Here is a 24,715-nt window from a genome sequence, read left to right as displayed (position 1 = left end):
TCCCACCCTACAGAACCCTAGCAGTGGAGACGGGACTGAGACACAGACTAAACTCCCACCCTACAGAACCCTAGCAGTGGAGACGGGACTGAAACACAGACTAAACTCCCACCCTACAGAACCCTAGCAGTGGAGACGGGACTGAAACACAGACTAAACTCCCACCCTACAGAACCCTAGCAGTGGAGACGGGACTGAGACACAGACTAAACTCCCACCCTACAGAACCCTAGCAGTGGAGACGGGACTGAGACACAGACTAAACTCCCACCCTACAGAACCCTAGCAGTGGAGACGGGACTGAGACACAGACTAAACTCCCACCCTACAGAACCCTAGCAGTGGAGACGGGACTGAGACACAGACTAAACTCCCACCCTACAGAACGCTAGCAGTGGAGATGGGACTGAAACACAGACTAAACTCCCACCCTACAGAACCCTAGCAGTGGAGACGGGACTGAGACACAGACTAAACTCCCACCCTACAGAACCCTAGCAGTGGAGACGGGACTGAGACACAGACTAAACTCCCACCCTACAGAACCCTAGCAGTGGAGACGGGACTGAGACACAGACTAAACTCCCACCCTACAGAACCCTAGCAGTGGAGACGGGACTGAGACACAGACTAAACTCCCACCCTACAGAACCCTAGCAGTGGAGACGGGACTGAGACACAGACTAAACTCCCACCCTACAGAACCCTAGCAGTGGAGACGGGACTGAGACACAGACTAAACTCCCACCCTACAGAACCCTAGCAGTGGAGACGGGACTGAAACACAGACTAAACTCCCACCCTACAGAACCCTAGCAGTGGAGACGGGACTGAAACACAGACTAAACTCCCACCCTACAGAACCCTAGCAGTGGAGACGGGACTGAAACACAGACTAAACTCCCACCCTACAGAACCCTAGCAGTGGAGACGGGACTGAGACACAGACTAAACTCCCACCCTACAGAACCCTAGCAGTGGAGACGGGACTGAGACACAGACTAAACTCCCACCCTACAGAACCCTAGCAGTGGAGACGGGACTGAAACACAGACTAAACTCCCACCCTACAGAACCCTAGCAGTGGAGACGGGACTGAAACACAGACTAAACTCCCACCCTACAGAACCCTAGCAGTGGAGACGGGACTGAGACACAGACTAAACTCCCACCCTACAGAACCCTAGCAGTGGAGACGGGACTGAGACACAGACTAAACTCCCACCCTACAGAACCCTAGCAGTGGAGACGGGACTGAGACACAGACTAAACTCCCACCCTACAGAACCCTAGCAGTGGAGACGGGACTGAGACACAGACTAAACTCCCACCCTACAGAACCCTAGCAGTGGAGACGGGACTGAGACACAGACTAAACTCCCACCCTACAGAACCCTAGCAGTGGAGACGGGACTGAGACACAGACTAAACTCCCACCCTACAGAACCCTAGCAGTGGAGACGGGACTGAGACACAGACTAAACTCCCACCCTACAGAACCCTAGCAGTGGAGACGGGACTGAGACACAGACTAAACTCCCACCCTACAGAACCCTAGCAGTGGAGACGGGACTGAGACACAGACTAAACTCCCACCCTACAGAACCCTAGCAGTGGAGACGGGACTGAGACACAGACTAAACTCCCACCCTACAGAACCCTAGCAGTGGAGACGGGACTGAAACACAGACTAAACTCCCACCCTACAGAACCCTAGCAGTGGAGACGGGACTGAAACACAGACTAAACTCCCACCCTACAGAACCCTAGCAGTGGAGACGGGACTGAAACACAGACTAAACTCCCACCCTACAGAACCCTAGCAGTGGAGACGGGACTGAAACACAGACTAAACTCCCACCCTACAGAACCCTAGCAGTGGAGACGGGACTGAAACACAGACTAAACTCCCACCCTACAGAACCCTAGCAGTGGAGACGGGACTGAAACACAGACTAAACTCCCACCCTACAGAACCCTAGCAGTGGAGACGGGACTGAAACACAGACTAAACTCCCACCCTACAGAACCCTAGCAGTGGAGACGGGACTGAGACACAGACTAAACTCCCACCCTACAGAACCCTAGCAGTGGAGACGGGACTGAGACACAGACTAAACTCCCACCCTACAGAACCCTAGCAGTGGAGACGGGACTGAGACACAGACTAAACTCCCACCCTACAGAACCCTAGCAGTGGAGACGGGACTGAGACACAGACTAAACTCCCACCCTACAGAACCCTAGCAGTGGAGACGGGACTGAAACACAGACTAAACTCCCACCCTACAGAACCCTAGCAGTGGAGACGGGACTGAAACACAGACTAAACTCCCACCCTACAGAACCCTAGCAGTGGAGACGGGACTGAGACACAGACTAAACTCCCACCCTACAGAACCCTAGCAGTGGAGACGGGACTGAGACACAGACTAAACTCCCACCCTACAGAACCCTAGCAGTGGAGACGGGACTGAGACACAGACTAAACTCCCACCCTACAGAACCCTAGCAGTGGAGACGGGACTGAGACACAGACTAAACTCCCACCCTACAGAACCCTAGCAGTGGAGACGGGACTGAGACACAGACTAAACTCCCACCCTACAGAACCCTAGCAGTGGAGACGGGACTGAAACACAGACTAAACTCCCACCCTACAGAACCCTAGCAGTGGAGACGGGACTGAGACACAGACTAAACTCCCACCCTACAGAACCCTAGCAGTGGAGACGGGACTGAGACACAGACTAAACTCCCACCCTACAGAACCCTAGCAGTGGAGACGGGACTGAGACACAGACTAAACTCCCACCCTACAGAACCCTAGCAGTGGAGACGGGACTGAAACACAGACTAAACTCCCACCCTACAGAACCCTAGCAGTGGAGACGGGACTGAAACACAGACTAAACTCCCACCCTACAGAACCCTAGCAGTGGAGACGGGACTGAGACACAGACTAAACTCCCACCCTACAGAACCCTAGCAGTGGAGACGGGACTGAGACACAGACTAAACTCCCACCCTACAGAACCCTAGCAGTGGAGACGGGACTGAGACACAGACTAAACTCCCACCCTACAGAACCCTAGCAGTGGAGACGGGACTGAGACACAGACTAAACTCCCACCCTACAGAACCCTAGCAGTGGAGACGGGACTGAGACACAGACTAAACTCCCACCCTACAGAACCCTAGCAGTGGAGACGGGACTGAAACACAGACTAAACTCCCACCCTACAGAACCCTAGCAGTGGAGACGGGACTGAGACACAGACTAAACTCCCACCCTACAGAACCCTAGCAGTGGAGACGGGACTGAGACACAGACTAAACTCCCACCCTACAGAACCCTAGCAGTGGAGACGGGACTGAGACACAGACTAAACTCCCACCCTACAGAACCCTAGCAGTGGAGACGGGACTGAGACACAGACTAAACTCCCACCCTACAGAACCCTAGCAGTGGAGACGGGACTGAGACACAGACTAAACTCCCACCCTACAGAACCCTAGCAGTGGAGACGGGACTGAGACACAGACTAAACTCCCACCCTACAGAACCCTAGCAGTGGAGACGGGACTGAGACACAGACTAAACTCCCACCCTACAGAACCCTAGCAGTGGAGACGGGACTGAGACACAGACTAAACTCCCACCCTACAGAACCCTAGCAGTGGAGACGGGACTGAGACACAGACTAAACTCCCACCCTACAGAACCCTAGCAGTGGAGACGGGACTGAGACACAGACTAAACTCCCACCCTACAGAACCCTAGCAGTGGAGACGGGACTGAGACACAGACTAAACTCCCACCCTACAGAACCCTAGCAGTGGAGACGGGACTGAAACACAGACTAAACTCCCACCCTACAGAACCCTAGCAGTGGAGACGGGACTGAAACACAGACTAAACTCCCACCCTACAGAACCCTAGCAGTGGAGACGGGACTGAAACACAGACTAAACTCCCACCCTACAGAACCCTAGCAGTGGAGACGGGACTGAGACACAGACTAAACTCCCACCCTACAGAACCCTAGCAGTGGAGACGGGACTGAGACACAGACTAAACTCCCAACCTACAGAACCCTAGCAGTGGAGACGGGACTGAGACACAGACTAAACTCCCACCCTACAGAACGCTAGCAGTGGAGATGGGACTGAAACACAGACTAAACTCCCACCCTACAGAACCCTAGCAGTGGAGACGGGACTGAGACACAGACTAAACTCCCACCCTACAGAACCCTAGCAGTGGAGACGGGACTGAGACACAGACTAAACTCCCACCCTACAGAACCATAGCAGTGGAGACGGGACTGAGACACAGACTAAACTCCCACCCTACAGAACCCTAGCAGTGGAGACGGGACTGAGACACAGACTAAACTCCCACCCTACAGAACCCTAGCAGTGGAGACGGGACTGAGACACAGACTAAACTCCCACCCTACAGAACCCTAGCAGTGGAGACGGGACTGAAACACAGACTAAACTCCCACCCTACAGAACCCTAGCAGTGGAGACGGGACTGAAACACAGACTAAACTCCCTAGGAGTCAGAACCCTAGCAGTGGAGACGGGACTGAAACACAGACTAAACTCCCACCCTACAGAACCCTAGCAGAGGAGACGGGACTGAAACACAGACTAAACTCCCACCCTACAGAACCCTAGCAGTGGAGACGGGACTGAAACACAGACTAAACTCCCACCCTACAGAACCCTAGCAGTGGAGACGGGACTGAAACACAGACTAAACTCCCACCCTACAGAACCCTAGCAGTGGAGACGGGACTGAAACACAGACTAAACTCCCTAGCAGTCAGAACCCTAGCAGTGGAGACGGGACTGAAACACAGACTAAACTCCCACCCTACAGAACCCTAGCAGTGGAGATGGGACTGAAACACAGACTAAACTCCCACCCTACAGAACCCTAGCAGTGGAGACGGGACTGAAACACAGACTAAACTCCCACCCTACAGAACCCTAGCAGTGGAGACGGGACTGAAACACAGACTAAACTCCCACCCTACAGAACCCTAGCAGTGGAGACGGGACTGAGACACAGACTAAACTCCCACCCTACAGAACCCTAGCAGTGGGGACGGGACTGAGACACAGACTAAACTCCCACCCTACAGAACCCTAGCAGTGGAGACGGGACTGAGACACAGACTAAACTCCCACCCTACAGAACCCTAGCAGTGGGCACGGGACTGAGACTAAACTCCCACCCTACAGAACCCTAGCAGTGGAGACGGGACTGAAACACAGACTAAACTCCCACCCTACAGAACCCTAGCAGTGGAGACGGGACTGAAACACAGACTAAACTCCCTAGCAGTCAGAACCCTAGCAGTGGAGACGGGACTGAAACACAGACTAAACTCCCACCCTACAGAACCCTAGCAGTGGAGACGGGACTGAAACACAGACTAAACTCCCACCCTACAGAACCCTAGCAGTGGAGACGGGACTGAAACACAGACTAAACTCCCACCCTACAGAAGCCTAGCAGTGGAGACGGGACTGAAACACAGACTAAACTCCCACCCTACAGAACCCTAGCAGTGGAGACGGGACTGAAACACAGACTAAACTCCCACCCTACAGAACCCTAGCAGTGGAGACGGGACTGAAACACAAACTAAACTCCCACCCTACAGAACCCGAGCAGTGGAGAAGGGACTGAAACACAGACTAAACTCCCACCCTACAGAACCCTAGCAGTGGAGACGGGACTGAGACACAGACTAAACTCCCACCCTACAGAACCCTAGCAGTGGAGACGGGACTTAGACACAGACTAAACTCCCACCCTACAGAACCCTAGCAGTGGAGACGGGACTGAGACACAGACTAAAGTCCCACCCTACAGTTTCCTAGCAGTGGAGACGGGACTGAGACACAGACTCAACTCCCACCCTACAGAACCCTAGCAGTGGAGACGGGACTGAGACACAGACTAAACTCCCACCCTACAGAACCCTAGCAGTGGAGACGGGACTGAGACACAGACTAAACTCCCACCCTACAGAACCCTAGCAGTGGAGACGGGACTGAGACTAAACTCCCACCCTACAGAACCCTAGCAGTGGAGACGGGACTGAAACACAGACTAAACTCCCACCCTACAGAACCCTAGCAGTGGAGACGGGACTGAAACACAGACTAAACTCCCTAGCAGTCAGAACCCTAGCAGTGGAGACGGGACTGAAACACAGACTAAACTCCCACCCTACAGAACCCTAGCAGTGGAGACGGGACTGAAACACAGACTAAACTCCCACCCTACAGAACCCTAGCAGTGGAGACGGGACTGAAACACAGACTAAACTCCCACCCTACAGAAGCCTAGCAGTGGAGACGGGACTGAAACACAGACTAAACTCCCACCCTACAGAACCCTAGCAGTGGAGACGGGACTGAAACACAGACTAAACTCCCACCCTACAGAACCCTAGCAGTGGAGAAGGGACTGAAACACAAACTAAACTCCCACCCTACAGAACCCGAGCAGTGGAGAAGGGACTGAAACACAGACTAAACTCCCACCCTACAGAACCCTAGCAGTGGAGACGGGACTGAGACACAGACTAAACTCCCACCCTACAGAACCCTAGCAGTGGAGACGGGACTGAGACACAGACTAAACTCCCACCCTACAGAACCCTAGCAGTGGAGACGGGACTGAGACACAGACTAAACTCCCACCCTACAGAACCCTAGCAGTGGAGACGGGACTGAGACACAGACTCAACTCCCACCCTACAGAACCCTAGCAGTGGAGACGGGACTGAGACACAGACTAAACTCCCACCCTACAGAACCCTAGCAGTGGAGATGGGACTGAAACACAGACTAAACTCCCACCCTACAGAACCCTAGCAGTGGAGACGGGACTGAAACACAGACTAAACTCCCACCCTACAGAACCCTAGCAATGGAGACGGGACTGAAACACAGACTAAACTCCCACCCTACAGAACCCTAGCAGTGGAGACGGGACTGAGACACAGACTAAACTCCCACCCTACAGAACCCTAGCAGTGGAGACGGGACTGAGACACAGACTAAACTCCCACCCTACAGAACCCTAGCAGTGGAGACGGGACTGAAACACAGACTAAACTCCCACCCTACAGAACCCTAGCAGTGGAGACGGGACTGAAACACAGACTAAACTCCCTAGCATTCAGAACCCTAGCAGTGGAGACGGGACTGAAACACAGACTAAACTCCCACCCTACAGAACCCTAGCAGTGGAGACGGGACTGAAACACAGACTAAACTCCCACCCTACAGAACCCTAGCAGTGGAGACGGGACTGAAACACAGACTAAACTCCCACCCTACAGAACCCTAGCAGTGGAGACGGGACTGAAACACAGACTAAACTCCCACCCTACAGAACCCTAGCAGTGGAGACGGGACTGAAACACAGACTAAACTCCCACCCTACAGAACCCTAGCAGTTGAGACGGGACTGAAACACACACTAAACTCCCTAGTAGTCAGAACCCTAGCAGTGGAGATGGGACTGAAACACAGACTAAACTCCCACCCTACAGAACCCTAGCAGTGGAGACGGGACTGAAACACAGACTAAACTCCCACCCTACAGAACCCCAGCAGTGGAGACGGGACTGAAACACAGACTAAACTCCCACCCTACAGAACCCTAGCAGTGGAGACGGGACTGAGACACAGACTAAACTCCCACCCTACAGAACCCTAGCAGTGGAGACGGGACTGAGACACAGACTAAACTCCCACCCTACAGAACCCTAGCAGTGGAGACGGGACTGAAACACAGATTAAACTCCCACCCTACAGAACCCTAGCAGTGGAGACGGGACTGAAACACAGACTAAACTCCCACCCTACAGAACCCTAGCAGTGGAGATGGGACTGAAACACAGACTAAACTCCCACCCTACAGAACCCTAGCAGTGGAGACGGGACTGAGACACAGACTAAACTCCCACCCTACAGAACCCTAGCAGTGGAGACGGGACTGAAACACAGACTAAACTCCCACCCTACAGAACCCTAGCAGTGGAGACGGGACTGAAACACAGACTAAACTCCCACCCTACAGAACCCTAGCAGTGGGGACGGGACTGAGACACAGACTAAACTCCCACCCTACAGAACCCTAGCAGTGGAGACGGGACTGAGACACAGACTCAACTCCCACCCTACAGAACCCTAGCAGTGGAGACGGGACTGAGACACAGACTAAACTCCCACCCTACAGAACCCTAGCAGTGGAGATGGGACTGAAACACAGACTAAACTCCCACCCTACAGAACCCTAGCAGTGGAGACGGGACTGAAACACAGACTAAACTCCCACCCTATAGAACCCTAGCAATGGAGACGGGACTGAAACACAGACTAAACTCCCACCCTACAGAACCCTAGCAGTGGAGACGGGACTGAGACACAGACTAAACTCCCACCCTACAGAACCCTAGCAGTGGAGACGGGACTGAGACACAGACTAAACTCCCACCCTACAGAACCCTAGCAGTGGAGACGAGACTGAGACACAGACTAAACTCCCACCCTACAGAACCCTAGCAGTGGAGACGGGACTGAGACTAAACTCCCACCCTACAGAACCCTAGCAGTGGAGACGGGACTGAAACACAGACTAAACTCCCACCCTACAGAACCCTAGCAGTGGAGACGGGACTGAAACACAGACTAAACTCCCTAGCAGTCAGAACCCTAGCAGTGGAGACGGGACTGAAACACAGACTAAACTCCCACCCTACAGAACCCTAGCAGTGGAGACGGGACTGAAACACAGACTAAACTCCCACCCTACAGAACCCTAGCAGTGGAGACGGGACTGAAACACAGACTAAACTCCCACCCTACAGAAGCCTAGCAGTGGAGACGGGACTGAAACACAGACTAAACTCCCACCCTACAGAACCCTAGCAGTGGAGACGGGACTGAAACACAGACTAAACTCCCACCCTACAGAACCCTAGCAGTGGAGACGGGACTGAAACACAAACTAAACTCCCACCCTACAGAACCCGAGCAGTGGAGAAGGGACTGAAACACAGACTAAACTCCCACCCTACAGAACCCTAGCAGTGGAGACGGGACTGAGACACAGACTAAACTCCCACCCTACAGAACCCTAGCAGTGGAGACGGGACTGAGACACAGAGTAAACTCCCACCCTACAGAACCCTAGCAGTGGAGACGGGACTGAGACACAGACTAAACTCCCACCCTACAGAACCCTAGCAGTGGAGACGGGACTGAGACACAGACTCAACTCCCACCCTACAGAACCCTAGCAGTGGAGACGGGACTGAGACACAGACTAAACTCCCACCCTACAGAACCCTAGCAGTGGAGATGGGACTGAAACACAGACTAAACTCCCACCCTACAGAACCCTAGCAGTGGAGACGGGACTGAAACACAGACTAAACTCCCACCCTACAGAACCCTAGCAATGGAGACGGGACTGAAACACAGACTAAACTCCCACCCTACAGAACCCTAGCAGTGGAGACGGGACTGAGACACAGACTAAACTCCCACCCTACAGAACCCTAGCAGTGGAGACGGGACTGAGACACAGACTAAACTCCCACCCTACAGAACCCTAGCAGTGGAGACGGGACTGAAACACAGACTAAACTCCCACCCTACAGAACCCTAGCAGTGGAGACGGGACTGAAACACAGACTAAACTCCCTAGCATTCAGAACCCTAGCAGTGGAGACGGGACTGAAACACAGACTAAACTCCCACCCTACAGAACCCTAGCAGTGGAGACGGGACTGAAACACAGACTAAACTCCCACCCTACAGAACCCTAGCAGTGGAGATGGGACTGAAACACAGACTAAACTCCCACCCTACAGAACCCTAGCAGTGGAGACGGGACTGAGACACAGACTAAACTCCCACCCTACAGAACCCTAGCAGTGGAGACGGGACTGAAACACAGACTAAACTCCCACCCTACAGAACCCTAGCAGTGGAGACGGGACTGAAACACAGACTAAACTCCCACCCTACAGAACCCTAGCAGTGGGGACGGGACTGAGACACAGACTAAACTCCCACCCTACAGAACCCTAGCAGTGGAGACGGGACTGAGACACAGACTAAACTCCCACCCTACAGAACCCTAGCAGTGGAGACGAGACTGAGACACAGACTAAACTCCCACCCTACAGAACCCTAGCAGTGGAGACGGGACTGAGACTAAACTCCCACCCTACAGAACCCTAGCAGTGGAGACGGGACTGAAACACAGACTAAACTCCCACCCTACAGAACCCTAGCAGTGGAGACGGGACTGAAACACAGACTAAACTCCCTAGCAGTCAGAACCCTAGCAGTGGAGACGGGACTGAAACACAGACTAAACTCCCACCCTACAGAACCCTAGCAGTGGAGACGGGACTGAAACACAGACTAAACTCCCACCCTACAGAACCCTAGCAGTGGAGACGGGACTGAAACACAGACTAAACTCCCACCCTACAGAAGCCTAGCAGTGGAGACGGGACTGAAACACAGACTAAACTCCCACCCTACAGAACCCTAGCAGTGGAGACGGGACTGAAACACAGACTAAACTCCCACCCTACAGAACCCTAGCAGTGGAGACGGGACTGAAACACAAACTAAACTCCCACCCTACAGAACCCGAGCAGTGGAGAAGGGACTGAAACACAGACTAAACTCCCACCCTACAGAACCCTAGCAGTGGAGACGGGACTGAGACACAGACTAAACTCCCACCCTACAGAACCCGCGGGGCGGGCTGAGCACGCTCCCCCCCCGCCCGCAGGGAGCGGGACTGAGACACAGAGCTAAACTCCCACCCTACAGAACCCTAGCAGTGGAGAACTGGGACTGAAGACACAGACTAAACTCCCACCCTACAGAACCCTAGCAGTGGAGACGGGGACTGAAACACAGACTAAACTCCCACCCTACAGAAACCTAGCAATGGAGACGGGACTGAAACACAGACTAAACTCCCACCCTACAGAACCCTAGCAGTGGAGACGGGACTGAGACACAGACTAAACTCCCACCCTACAGAACCCTAGCAGTGGAGACGGGACTGAGACACAGACTAAACTCCCACCCTACAGAACCCTAGCAGTGGAGACGGGACTGAAACACAGACTAAACTCCCACCCTACAGAACCCTAGCAGTGGAGACGGGACTGAAACACAGACTAAACTCCCTAGCATTCAGAACCCTAGCAGTGGAGACGGGACTGAAACACAGACTAAACTCCCACCCTACAGAACCCTAGCAGTGGAGACGGGACTGAAACACAGACTAAACTCCCACCCTACAGAACCCTAGCAGTGGAGACGGGACTGAAACACAGACTAAACTCCCACCCTACAGAACCCTAGCAGTGGAGACGGGACTGAAACACAGACTAAACTCCCACCCTACAGAACCCTAGCAGTGGAGACGGGACTGAAACACAGACTAAACTCCCACCCTACAGAACCCTAGCAGTTGAGACGGGACTGAAACACACACTAAACTCCCTAGTAGTCAGAACCCTAGCAGTGGAGATGGGACTGAAACACAGACTAAACTCCCACCCTACAGAACCCTAGCAGTGGAGACGGGACTGAAACACAGACTAAACTCCCACCCTACAGAACCCCAGCAGTGGAGACGGGACTGAAACACAGACTAAACTCCCACCCTACAGAACCCTAGCAGTGGAGACGGGACTGAGACACAGACTAAACTCCCACCCTACAGAACCCTAGCAGTGGAGACGGGACTGAGACACAGACTAAACTCCCACCCTACAGAACCCTAGCAGTGGAGACGGGACTGAAACACAGATTAAACTCCCACCCTACAGAACCCTAGCAGTGGAGACGGGACTGAAACACAGACTAAACTCCCACCCTACAGAACCCTAGCAGTGGAGATGGGACTGAAACACAGACTAAACTCCCACCCTACAGAACCCTAGCAGTGGAGACGGGACTGAGACACAGACTAAACTCCCACCCTACAGAACCCTAGCAGTGGAGACGGGACTGAAACACAGACTAAACTCCCACCCTACAGAACCCTAGCAGTGGAGACGGGACTGAAACACAGACTAAACTCCCACCCTACAGAACCCTAGCAGTGGGGACGGGACTGAGACACAGACTAAACTCACACCCTACAGAACCCTAGCAGTGGAGACGGGACTGAGACACAGACTAAACTCCCACCCTACAGAACCCTAGCAGTGGAGACGGGACTGAGACTAAACTCCCACCCTACAGAACCCTAGCAGTGGAGACGGGACTGAAACACAGACTAAACTCCCACCCTACAGAACCCTAGCAGTGGAGACGGGACTGAAACACAGACTAAACTCCCTAGCAGTCAGAACCCAACCAGTGGAGACGGGACTGAAACACAGACTAAACTCCCACCCTACAGAACCCTAGCAGTGGAGACGGGACTGAAACACATACTAAACTCCCACCCTACAGAACCCTAGCAGTGGAGACGGGACTGAAACACAGACTAAACTCCCACCCTACAGAACCCTAGCAGTGGAGACGGGACTGAAACACAGACTAAACTCCCACCCTACAGAACCCTAGCAGTGGAGACGGGACTGAGACACAGACTAAACTCCCACCCTACAGAACCCTAGCAGTGGAGACGGGACTGAGACACAGACTAAACTCCCACCCTACAGAACCCTGGCAGTGGAGACGGGACTGAGACACAGACTAAACTCCCACCCTACAGAACCCTAGCAGTGGAGACGGGACTGAGACACAGACTAAACTCCCACCCTACAGAACCCTAGCAGTGGAAACGGGACTGAGACACAGACTAAACTCCCACCCTACAGAACCCTAGCAGTGGAGATGGGACTGAAACACAGACTAAACTCCCAACCTACAGAACCCTAGCAGTGGAGACGGGACTGAAACACAGACTAAACTCCCACCCTACAGAACCCTAGCAGTGGAGACGGGACTGAGACACAGACTAAACTCCCACCCTACAGAACCCTAGCAGTGGAGACGGGACTGAGACACAGACTAAACTCCCACCCTACAGAACCCTAGCAGTGGAGACGGGACTGAGACACAGACTAAACTCCCACCCTACAGAACCCTAGCAGTGGAGACGGGACTGAGACACAGACTAAACTCCCACCCTACAGAACCCTAGCAGTGGAGACGGGACTGAAACACAGACTAAACTCCCTAGCAGTCAGAACCCTAGCAGTGGAGACGGGACTGAAACACAGACTAAACTCCCACCCTACAGAACCCAGCAGTGGAGACGGGACTGAAACACAGACTAAACTCCCACCCTACAGAACCCTAGCAGTGGAGACGGGACTGAAACACAGACTAAACTCCCACCCTACAGAACCCTAGCAGTGGAGACGGGACTGAAACACAGACTAAACTCCCACCCTACAGAACCAAAGCAGTGGAGACGGGACTGAAACACAGACTAAACTCCCTAGCAGTCAGAACCCTAGCAGTGGAGACGGGACTGAAACACAGACTAAACTCCCACCCTACAGAACCCTAGCTGTGGGGACGGGACTGAGACACAGACTAAACTCCCACCCTACAGAACCCTAGCTGTGGGGACGGGACTGAGACACAGACTAAACTCCCACCCTACAGAACCCTAGCTGTGGGGACGGGACTGAGACACAGACTAAACTCCCACCCTACAGAACCCTAGCAGTGGAGACGGGACTGAGACACAGACTAAACTCCCACCCTACAGAACCCTAGCAGTGGAGACGGGACTGAGACACAGAGTAAACTCCCACCCTACAGAACCCTAGCAGTGGAGACGGGACTGAGACACAGACTAAACTCCCACCCTACAGAACCCTAGCAGTGGAGACGGGACTGAGACACAGACTCAACTCCCACCCTACAGAACCCTAGCAGTGGAGACGGGACTGAGACACAGACTAAACTCCCACCCTACAGAACCCTAGCAGTGGAGATGGGACTGAAACACAGACTAAACTCCCACCCTACAGAACCCTAGCAGTGGAGACGGGACTGAAACACAGACTAAACTCCCTAGCATTCAGAACCCTAGCAGTGGAGACGGGACTGAAACACAGACTAAACTCCCACCCTACAGAACCCTAGCAGTGGAGACGGGACTGAAACACAGACTAAACTCCCACCCTACAGAACCCTAGCAGTGGAGACGGGACTGAAACACAGACTAAACTCCCACCCTACAGAACCCTAGCAGTGGAGACGGGACTGAAACACAGACTAAACTCCCACCCTACAGAACCCTAGCAGTGGAGACGGGACTGAAACACAGACTAAACTCCCACCCTACAGAACCCTAGCAGTTGAGACGGGACTGAAACACACACTAAACTCCCTAGTAGTCAGAACCCTAGCAGTGGAGATGGGACTGAAACACAGACTAAACTCCCACCCTACAGAACCCTAGCAGTGGAGACGGGACTGAAACACAGACTAAACTCCCACCCTACAGAACCCCAGCAGTGGAGACGGGACTGAAACACAGACTAAACTCCCACCCTACAGAACCCTAGCAGTGGAGACGGGACTGAGACACAGACTAAACTCCCACCCTACAGAACCCTAGCAGTGGAGACGGGACTGAGACACAGACTAAACTCCCACCCTACAGAACCCTAGCAGTGGAGACGGGACTGAAACACAGATTAAACTCCCACCCTACAGAACCCTAGCAGTGGAGACGGGACTGAAACACAGACTAAACTCCCACCCTACAGAACCCTAGCAGTGGAGACGGGACTGAAACACAGACTAAACTCCCACCCTACAGAACCCTAGCAGTGGGGACGGGACTGAGACACAGACTAAACTCACACCCTACAGAACCCTAGCAGTGGAGACGGGACTGAGACACAGACTAAACTCCCACCCTACAGAACCCTAGCAGTGGAGACGGGACTGAGACTAAACTCCCACCCTACAGAACCCTAGCAGTGGAGACGGGACTGAAACACAGACTAAACTCCCACCCTACAGAACCCTAGCAGTGGAGACGGGACTGAAACACAGACTAAACTCCCTAGCAGTCAGAACCCAACCAGTGGAGACGGGACTGAAACACAGACTAAACTCCCACCCTACAGAACCCTAGCAGTGGAGACGGGACTGAAACACATACTAAACTCCCACCCTACAGAACCCTAGCAGTGGAGACGGGACTGAAACACAGACTAAACTCCCACCCTACAGAACCCTAGCAGTGGAGACGGGACTGAAACACAGACTAAACTCCCACCCTACAGAACCCTAGCAGTGGAGACGGGACTGAAACACAGACTAAACTCCCACCCTACAGAACGCTAGCAGTGGAGATGGGACTGAAACACAGACTAAACTCCCACCCTACAGAACCCTAGCAGTGGAGACGGGACTGAGACACAGACTAAACTCCCACCCTACAGAACCCTAGCAGTGGAGACGGGACTGAGACACAGACTAAACTCCCACCCTACAGAACCCTGGCAGTGGAGACGGGACTGAGACACAGACTAAACTCCCACCCTACAGAACCCTAGCAGTGGAGACGGGACTGAGACACAGACTAAACTCCCACCCTACAGAACCCTAGCAGTGGAGATGGGACTGAAACACAGACTAAACTCCCACCCTACAGAACCCTAGCAGTGGAGACGGGACTGAAACACAGACTAAACTCCCACCCTACAGAAACCTAGCAATGGAGACGGGACTGAAACACAGACTAAACTCCCACCCTACAGAACCCTAGCAGTGGAGACGGGACTGAGACACAGACTAAACTCCCACCCTACAGAACCCTAGCAGTGGAGACGGGACTGAGACACAGACTAAACTCCCACCCTACAGAACCCTAGCAGTGGAGACGGGACTGAAACACAGACTAAACTCCCACCCTACAGAACCCTAGCAGTGGAGACGGGACTGAAACACAGACTAAACTCCCTAGCATTCAGAACCCTAGCAGTGGAGACGGGACTGAAACACAGACTAAACTCCCACCCTACAGAACCCTAGCAGTGGAGACGGGACTGAAACACAGACTAAACTCCCACCCTACAGAACCCTAGCAGTGGAGACGGGACTGAAACACAGACTAAACTCCCACCCTACAGAACCCTAGCAGTGGAGACGGGACTGAAACACAGACTAAACTCCCACCCTACAGAACCCTAGCAGTGGAGACGGGACTGAAACACAGACTAAACTCCCACCCTACAGAACCCTAGCAGTTGAGACGGGACTGAAACACACACTAAACTCCCTAGTAGTCAGAACCCTAGCAGTGGAGATGGGACTGAAACACAGACTAAACTCCCACCCTACAGAACCCTAGCAGTGGAGACGGGACTGAAACACAGACTAAACTCCCACCCTACAGAACCCCAGCAGTGGAGACGGGACTGAAACACAGACTAAACTCCCACCCTACAGAACCCTAGCAGTGGAGACGGGACTGAGACACAGACTAAACTCCCACCCTACAGAACCCTAGCAGTGGAGACGGGACTGAGACACAGACTAAACTCCCACCCTACAGAACCCTAGCAGTGGAGACGGGACTGAAACACAGATTAAACTCCCACCCTACAGAACCCTAGCAGTGGAGACGGGACTGAAACACAGACTAAACTCCCACCCTACAGAACCCTAGCAGTGGAGATGGGACTGAAACACAGACTAAACTCCCACCCTACAGAACCCTAGCAGTGGAGACGGGACTGAGACACAGACTAAACTCCCACCCTACAGAACCCTAGCAGGGGAGACGGGACTGAAACACAGACTAAACTCCCACCCTACAGAACCCTAGCAGTGGAGACGGGACTGAAACACAGACTAAACTCCCACCCTACAGAACCCTAGCAGTGGGGACGGGACTGAGACACAGACTAAACTCACACCCTACAGAACCCTAGCAGTGGAGACGGGACTGAGACACAGACTAAACTCCCACCCTACAGAACCCTAGCAGTGGAGACGGGACTGAGACTAAACTCCCACCCTACAGAACCCTAGCAGTGGAGACGGGACTGAAACACAGACTAAACTCCCACCCTACAGAACCCTAGCAGTGGAGACGGGACTGAAACACAGACTAAACTCCCTAGCAGTCAGAACCCAACCAGTGGAGACGGGACTGAAACACAGACTAAACTCCCACCCTACAGAACCCTAGCAGTGGAGACGGGACTGAAACACATACTAAACTCCCACCCTACAGAACCCTAGCAGTGGAGACGGGACTGAAACACAGACTAAACTCCCACCCTACAGAACCCTAGCAGTGGAGACGGGACTGAAACACAGACTAAACTCCCACCCTACAGAACCCTAGCAGTGGAGACGGGACTGAGACACAGACTAAACTCCCACCCTACAGAACCCTAGCAGTGGAGACGGGACTGAGACACAGACTAAACTCCCACCCTACAGAACCCTAGCAGTGGAGACGGGACTGAGACACAGACTAAACTCCCACCCTACAGAACCCTAGCAGTGGAAACGGGACTGAGACACAGACTAAACTCCCACCCTACAGAACCCTAGCAGTGGAGATGGGACTGAAACACAGACTAAACTCCCAACCTACAGAACCCTAGCAGTGGAGACGGGACTGAAACACAGACTAAACTCCCACCCTACAGAACCCTAGCAGTGGAGACGGGACTGAGACACAGACTAAACTCCCACCCTACAGAACCCTAGCAGTGGAGACGGGACTGAGACACAGACTAAACTCCCACCCTACAGAACCCTAGCAGTGGAGACGGGACTGAGACACAGACTAAACTCCCACCCTACAGAACCCTAGCAGTGGAGACGGGACTGAGACACAGACTAAACTCCCACCCTACAGAACCCTAGCAGTGGAGACGGGACTGAAACACAGACTAAACTCCCTAGCAGTCAGAACCCTAGCAGTGGAGACGGGACTGAAACACAGACTAAACTCCCACCCTACAGAACCCAGCAGTGGAGACGGGACTGAAACACAGACTAAACTCCCACCCTACAGAACCCTAGCAGTGGAGACGGGACTGAAACACAGACTAAACTCCCACCCTACAGAACCCTAGCAGTGGAGACGGGACTGAAACACAGACTAAACTCCCACCCTACAGAACCCTAGCAGTGGAGACGGGACTGAAACACAGACTAAACTCCCTAGCAGTCAGAACCCTAGCAGTGGAGACGGGACTGAAACACAGACTAAACTCCCACCCTACAGAACCCTAGCAGTGGAGACGGGACTGAAACACAGACTAAACTCCCACCCTACAGAACCCTAGCAGTGGAGACGGGACTGAGACACAGACTAAACTCCCACCCTACAGAACCCTAGCTGTGGGGACGGGACTGAGACACAGACTAAACTCCCACCCTACAGAACCCTAGCAGTGGAGACGGGACTGAGACACAGACTAAACTCCCACCCTACAGAACCCTAGCAGTGGAGACGGGACTGAGACACAGACTAAACTCCCACCCTACAGAACCCTAGCAGTGGAGACGGGACTGAGACACAGACTAAACTCCCACCCTACAGAACCCTAGCAGTGGAGACGGGACTGAGACACAGACTAAACTCCCACCCTACAGAACCCTAGCAGTGGAGACGGGACTGAGACACAGACTAAACTCCCACCCTACAGAACCCTAGCAGTGGAGACGGGACTGAGACACAGACTCAACTCCCACCCTACAGAACCCTAGCAGTGGAGACGGGACTGAGACACAGACTAAACTCCCTAGCCGTACAGAACCCTAGCAGTGGAGACGGGGACTGAAACACAGACTAAACTCCCACCCTACAGAACCCTAGCAGTGGAGACGGGACTGAAACACAGACTAAACTCCCACCCTACAGAACCCTAGCAGTGGAGACGGGACTGAAACACAGACTAAACTCCCACCCTACAGAACCCTAGCAGTGGAGACGGGACTGAAACACAGACTAAACTCCCTAGCAGTCAGAACCCTAGCAGTGGAGACGGGACTGAAACACAGACTAAACTCCCACCCTACAGAACCCTAGCAGTGGAGACGGGACTGAAACACAGACTAAACTCCCACCCTACAGAACCCTAGCAGTGGAGACGGGACTGAGACACAGACTAAACTCCCACCCTACAGAACCCTAGCAGTGGAGACGGGACTGAGACACAGACTAAACTCCCACCCTACAGAACCCTAGCAGTGGAGACGGGACTGAAACACAGACTAAACTCCCACCCTACAGAACCCTAGCAGTGGAGACGGGACTGAGACACAGACTAAACTCCCACCCTACAGAACCCTAGCAGTGGAGACGGGACTGAGACACAGACTAAACTCCCACCCTACAGAACCCTAGCAGTGGAGACGGGACTGAGACACAGACTAAACTCCCACCCTACAGAACCCTAGCAGTGGAGACGGGACTGAGACACAGACTAAACTCCCACCCTACAGAACCCTAGCAGTGGAGACGGGACTGAGACACAGACTAAACTCCCACCCTACAGAACCCTAGCAGTGGAGACGGGACTGAAACACAGACTAAACTCCCACCCTACAGAACCCTAGCAGTGGAGACGGGACTGAAACACAGACTAAACTCCCTAGCAGTCAGAACCCTAGCAGTGGAGACGGGACTGAAACACAGACTAAACTCCCACCCTACAGAACCCTAGCAGTGGAGACGGGACTGAAACACAGACTAAACTCCCACCCTACAGAACCCTAGCAGTGGAGACGGGACTGAGACACAGACTAAACTCCCACCCTACAGAACCCTAGCAGTGGAGACGGGACTGAGACACAGACTAAACTCCCACCCTACAGAACCCTAGCAGTGGAGACGGGACTGAAACACAGACTAAACTCCCACCCTACAGAACCCTAGCAGTGGAGACGGGACTGAAACACAGACTAAACTCCCACCCTACAGAACCCTAGCAGTGGAGACGGGACTGAGACACAGACTAAACTCCCACCCTACAGAACCCTAGCAGTGGAGACGGGACTGAGACACAGACTAAACTCCCACCCTACAGAACCCTAGCAGTGGAGACGGGACTGAGACACAGACTAAACTCCCACCCTACAGAACCCTAGCAGTGGAGACGGGACTGAGACACAGACTAAACTCCCACCCTACAGAACCCTAGCAGTGGAGACGGGACTGAAACACAGACTAAACTCCCACCCTACAGAACCCTAGCAGTGGAGACGGGACTGAGACACAGACTAAACTCCCACCCTACAGAACCCTAGCAGTGGAGACGGGACTGAGACACAGACTAAACTCCCACCCTACAGAACCCTAGCAGTGGAGACGGGACTGAGACACAGACTAAACTCCCACCCTACAGAACCCTAGCAGTGGAGACGGGACTGAAACACAGACTAAACTCCCACCCTACAGAACCCTAGCAGTGGAGACGGGACTGAGACACAGACTAAACTCCCACCCTACAGAACCCTAGCAGTGGAGACGGGACTGAGACACAGACTAAACTCCCACCCTACAGAACCCTAGCAGTGGAGACGGGACTGAGACTAAACTCCCACCCTACAGAACCCTAGCAGTGGAGACGGGACTGAAACACAGACTAAACTCCCACCCTACAGAACCCTAGCAGTGGAGACGGGACTGAAACACAGACTAAACTCCCTAGCAGTCAGAACCCAACCAGTGGAGACGGGACTGAAACACAGACTAAACTCCCACCCTACAGAACCCTAGCAGTGGAGACGGGACTGAAACACATACTAAACTCCCACCCTACAGAACCCTAGCAGTGGAGACGGGACTGAAACACAGACTAAACTCCCACCCTACAGAACCCTAGCAGTGGAGACGGGACTGAAACACAGACTAAACTCCCACCCTACAGAACCCTAGCAGTGGAGACGGGACTGAGACACAGACTAAACTCCCACCCTACAGAACCCTAGCAGTGGAGACGGGACTGAGACACAGACTAAACTCCCACCCTACAGAACCCTAGCAGTGGAGACGGGACTGAGACACAGACTAAACTCCCACCCTACAGAACCCTAGCAGTGGAGACGGGACTGAGACACAGACTAAACTCCCACCCTACAGAACCCTAGCAGTGGAAACGGGACTGAGACACAGACTAAACTCCCACCCTACAGAACCCTAGCAGTGGAGATGGGACTGAAACACAGACTAAACTGCCACCCTACAGAACCCTAGCAGTGGAGACGGGACTGAAACACAGACTAAACTCCCACCCTACAGAACCCTAGCAGTGGAGACGGGACTGAAACACAGACTAAACTCCCACCCTACAGAACCCTAGCAGTGGAGACGGGACTGAAACACAGACTAAACTCCCACCCTACAGAACCCTAGCAGTGGAGACGGGACTGAGACACAGACTAAACTCCCACCCTACAGAACCCTAGCAGTGGAGACGGGACTGAGACACAGACTAAACTCCCACCCTACAGAACCCTAGCAGTGGAGACGGGACTGAGACACAGACTAAACTCCCACCCTACAGAACGCTAGCAGTGGAGATGGGACTGAAACACAGACTAAACTCACACCCTACAGAACCCTAGCAGTGGAGACGGGACTGAGACACAGACTAAACTCCCACCCTACAGAACCCTAGCAGTGGAGACGGGACTGAGACACAGACTAAACTCCCACCCTACAGAACCCTAGCAGTGGAGACGGGACTGAGACACAGACTAAACTCCCACCCTACAGAACCCTAGCAGTGGAGACGGGACTGAAACACAGACTAAACTCCCACCCTACAGAACCCTAGCAGTGGGGACGGGACTGAGACACAGACTAAACTCCCACCCTACAGAACCCTAGCAGTGGAGACGGGACTGAGACACAGACTAAACTCCCACCCTACAGAACCCTAGCAGTGGAGACGGGACTGAGACTAAACTCCCACCCTACAGAACCCTAGCAGTGGAGACGGGACTGAAACACAGACTAAACTCCCACCCTACAGAACCCTAGCAGTGGAGACGGGACTGAAACACAGACTAAACTCCCTAGCAGTCAGAACCCAACCAGTGGAGACGGGACTGAAACACAGACTAAACTCCCACCCTACAGAACCCTAGCAGTGGAGACGGGACTGAAACACATACTAAACTCCCACCCTACAGAACCCTAGCAGTGGAGACGGGACTGAAACACAGACTAAACTCCCACCCTACAGAACCCTAGCAGTGGAGACGGGACTGAAACACAGACTAAACTCCCACCCTACAGAACCCTAGCAGTGGAGACGGGACTGAGACACAGACTAAACTCCCACCCTACAGAACCCTAGCAGTGGAGACGGGACTGAGACACAGACTAAACTCCCACCCTACAGAACCCTAGCAGTGGAGACGGGACTGAGACACAGACTAAACTCCCACCCTACAGAACCCTAGCAGTGGAGACGGGACTGAGACACAGACTAAACTCCCACCCTACAGAACCCTAGCAGTGGAAACGGGACTGAGACACAGACTAAACTCCCACCCTACAGAACCCTAGCAGTGGAGATGGGACTGAAACACAGACTAAACTCCCACCCTACAGAACCCTAGCAGTGGAGACGGGACTGAAACACAGACTAAACTCCCACCCTACAGAACCCTAGCAGTGGAGACGGGACTGAGACACAGACTAAACTCCCACCCTACAGAACCCTAGCAGTGGAGACGGGACTGAGACACAGACTAAACTCCCACCCTACAGAACCCTAGCAGTGGAGACGGGACTGAGACACAGACTAAACTCCCACCCTACAGAACCCTAGCAGTGGAGACGGGACTGAGACACAGACTAAACTCCCACCCTACAGAACCCTAGCAGTGGAGACGGGACTGAAACACAGACTAAACTCCCACCCTACAGAACCCTAGCAGTGGAGACGGGACTGAAACACAGACTAAACTCCCTAGCAGTCAGAACCCTAGCAGTGGAGACGGGACTGAAACACAGACTAAACTCCCACCCTACAGAACCCAGCAGTGGAGACGGGACTGAAACACAGACTAAACTCCCACCCTACAGAACCCTAGCAGTGGAGACGGGACTGAAACACAGACTAAACTCCCACCCTACAGAACCCTAGCAGTGGAGACGGGACTGAAACACAGACTAAACTCCCACCCTACAGAACCCTAGCAGTGGAGACGGGACTGAAACACAGACTAAACTCCCTAGCATTCAGAACCCTAGCAGTGGAGACGGGACTGAAACACAGACTAAACTCCCACCCTACAGAACCCTAGCAGTGGAGACGGGACTGAAACACAGACTAAACTCCCACCCTACAGAACCCTAGCAGTGGAGACGGGACTGAGACACAGACTAAACTCCCACCCTACAGAACCCTAGCTGTGGGGACGGGACTGAGACACAGACTAAACTTCCACCCTACAGAACCCTAGCTGTGGGGACGGGACTGAGAAACAGACTAAACTCCCACCCTACAGAACCCTAGCAGTGGAGACGGGACTGAGACACAGACTAAACTCCCACCCTACAGAACCCTAGCAGTGGAGACGGGACTGAGACACAGACTAAACTCCCACCCTACAGAACCCTAGCAGTGGAGACGGGACTGAGACTAAACTCCCACCCTACAGAACCCTAGCAGTGGAGACGGGACTGAAACACAGACTAAACTCCCACCCTACAGAACCCTAGCAGTGGAGACGGGACTGAAACACAGACTAAACTCCCTAGCAGTCAGAACCCTAGCAGTGGAGACGGGACTGAAACACAGACTAAACTCCCACCCTACAGAACCCTAGCAGTGGAGACGGGACTGAAACACAGACTAAACTCCCACCCTACAGAACCCTAGCAGTGGAGACGGGACTGAAACACAGACTAAACTCCCACCCTACAGAACCCTAGCAGTGGAGACGGGACTGAAACACAGACTAAACTCCCACCCTACAGAACCCTAGCAGTGGAGACGGGACTGAAACACAGACTAAACTCCCACCCTACAGAACCCTAGCAGTGGAGACGGGACTGAAACACAGACTAAACTCCCACCCTACAGAACCCTAGCAGTGGAGAAGGGACTGAAACACAGACTAAACTCCCACCCTACAGAACCCTAGCAGTGGAGACGGGACTGAGACACAGACTAAACTCCCACCCTACAGAACCCTAGCAGTGGAGACGGGACTGAGACACAGACTAAACTCCCACCCTACAGAACCCTAGCAGTGGAGACGGGACTGAGACACAGACTAAACTCCCACCCTACAGAACCCTAGCAGTGGAGACGGGACTGAGACACAGACTAAACTCCCACCCTACAGAACCCTAGCAGTGGAGACGGGACTGAGACACAGACTAAACTCCCACCCTACAGAACCCTAGCAGTGGAGACGGGACTGAGACACAGACTAAACTCCCACCCTACAGAACCCTAGCAGTGGAGACGGGACTGAGACACAGACTAAACTCCCACCCTACAGAACCCTAGCAGTGGAGACGGGACTGAGACACAGACTAAACTCCCACCCTACAGAACCCTAGCAGTGGAGACGGGACTGAGACACAGACTAAACTCCCACCCTACAGAACCCTAGCAGTGGAGACGGGACTGAAACACAGACTAAACTCCCTAGCAGTCAG

The 24,715-nt window shown here is 53.5% G+C and overlaps 1 protein-coding gene across 1 annotated transcript in view; it reads left to right on the top strand.

Moving 5' to 3' along the window:
• The window catches only part of LOC106604040 (cell adhesion molecule 2), a 654,407-nt gene that overhangs the window by 422,008 nt on the left and 207,684 nt on the right, over positions 1 to 24,715 (top strand). The window lies entirely within an intron of this gene.

Source organism: Salmo salar, chromosome 04 (genome assembly GCF_965601325.2).
Source record: "Salmo salar chromosome 04, fSalSal1, whole genome shotgun sequence".
NCBI classification, from domain to species: Eukaryota; Metazoa; Chordata; class Actinopteri; order Salmoniformes; family Salmonidae; genus Salmo; species Salmo salar.
This window is presented reverse-complemented; position numbering and strand designations above follow the sequence as displayed.